At 48.0% G+C, this 2,142-nt stretch overlaps 1 pseudogene; it reads left to right on the top strand.

The window, feature by feature from the left end:
* The first annotated feature begins 645 nt into the window (after positions 1 to 645).
* On the top strand, positions 646 to 1,909 carry LOC122751129 (annotated as a pseudogene).
* The last annotated feature ends 233 nt before the right edge of the window (positions 1,910 to 2,142 follow it).

Below are 2,142 nucleotides of genomic sequence, written 5' to 3' on the forward strand. Positions count from 1 at the left end.
ACTCACAGTATTGCAATAAAACTTGGGAAAGTGAGTCACTGTGCCTTGTAATACTTTTGGGACAACTCACGATCAATCTGACCCCAATTTCTATCCCACATCATAAATGAGGTTATTTGGTCAAGAGTGAGAGGTTTCCTTAAATTTGAGTGGAGGCTCAAAAGATAGATGAGACTTTCCCATTTTAGTGATTTTTAATCATATATATTAGGCCAGATTTGTAGCTGATTTTGTAACTTACGGTCAACTGCTTCCAGCTCATGAGTTCAGGAATGTTTAGGGAAGCAAGAGAAGAGAGTTGTTTAAGTATATGTAATAAGTGTGCTGAGTAGTGGGTATGCCTTATCTATTGGAAAAGCCCATGCAGATAAACTAATTAGCATCTTATGTAGCCATTGACCTGGTGGGGGTAAGTGTAGCATTATCTGTTAGCCAAAATATATACTATGGATAGAGCATTAGACCTGTGATTTAGAAGACCTGAGTTTAAATCTTGCCTCAGACACTTCTGGACAAGTCATTTAAAGTCTGCCTGGGCCCCTGCTGCTGCATCTAACTAAACCTGAACCCGGGACCCTGACTGGCGTCTGCCTGGGGCAGAGCCTGGAGTCCTCTACACTTTCCCCTTCCCACCCCCACCAGCTGACAAGTACAAGTGTGGAGCACATCATTGTCAACCCAAATGCTGCCTATGACAAGTTCAAAGACAAAAGAGTGGAGACCAAGGGACTTGGCTTTTTAGAACATATTGGGAAAACTGAAAGGACAGGATATGAATCTGGAGAGTTTGAAATGCTTAGAGAGGAACTGGGGCTGAAGGAGACACCCCAACAGAAGTACCAGAGACTATCGCATGAGGTTCAAGAATTAATGACTGAGGGGGCAGCTAGGTGGCGCAGTGGATAGAGCACCGGCCCTGGAGTCAGGAGGACCTGAGTTCAAATCTGGCCTCATATACTTAACACATACTAGCTGTGTGACCCTGGGCAAGTCACTTAACCCCAATTTCCTCACCCAAAAAAAAAAAGAATTAATGACTGAGGTGGAGAAGATAAAGACAACAGTGAAGGAGTCAGCTTCTGAGGAGAAGCCACCCCCTGTGGTGTTGGCCAAACAGCCGGCTATCCTGAAGCAGCAGCTTGCTGCCTCCCACGTAGAGAAGCTGCTGGGATCTGATGCTGCCATCAACCTCACTGACCCTGAGGGAGCCCTGGCCAACCATCTGCTGGTGCAACTGGAGGCAGATAAGAGCAGCAAAGGGGTTGAGATGGGGGCAAGGACACTGCTGGGCCCCACGCTGACAGCAGCCTGGTCACTTATGAGCTTCACTCTAGCCTGAGCAAGACAAGTTCTTCTAGGCCTCCAAGGTTGCAGAGCTTGAGAAATGGCTGTCAGAACTGGAGGCAACACTGTACTGTCACCAGGACCCTCAGAATCCCCTGTGTGTGGTCTACAGGGATCCTGCCTGATGGAAACAGTAGAGCTGTTGCAGGCAAAGGTGAACACCCTGGACCTTGCTGCTTTGGATCAGGTAGAAGCATGGGTACAGAGTGTCCTGGGGAAAGTGAATGAGATGGCCAAGCACAAAGCTGCCACAGAGGATGCAGACACCCAAAGCAAGGTACATCAGTTGTATGAGAGTTCAGCGCTGGAGTCCAATTGCCCCATTGGTGCTATACTTCCTGAGCTAGTACAGCGACTTGTTCCCATCAAGCAGCTGCATGAGCAAGCTATGCAGTTTGGTCAGCTCCTGACACATCTAGATACCACCCAACAGATGATCGATGGTTCTCTCAAGGACAGCGCTGCCCCACTGGCTCAGGTGCAGGCTACCATGCATGAGAATCTGGTCACAGTGGAGTGAAACTTTGCCAGCATCAACACACACATGAAGAAACTAGGAAAGTGAGTTGAAGGGGCAGTCTCTGACCTATTGTGTATATCCTGTACTTATCAGCTTGAATATAGCTGTGTTCCCTCTTTCCTTAATGATAAGAATCCCAGGTCTCCCGACCCCACTTCCAAGGAGAGGACCTCCTGCATGTGGAGTGTATCCCCCTTCCATACATTAAACAGTGGTGGTCAAGGGAAAACATCTCCTGTTAGCCCCTGGAGATGGGGGATATGGAAACAGCCATTCTC

This window comes from Dromiciops gliroides, chromosome 3 (assembly GCF_019393635.1).
Source record: "Dromiciops gliroides isolate mDroGli1 chromosome 3, mDroGli1.pri, whole genome shotgun sequence".
NCBI classification, from domain to species: Eukaryota; Metazoa; Chordata; class Mammalia; order Microbiotheria; family Microbiotheriidae; genus Dromiciops; species Dromiciops gliroides.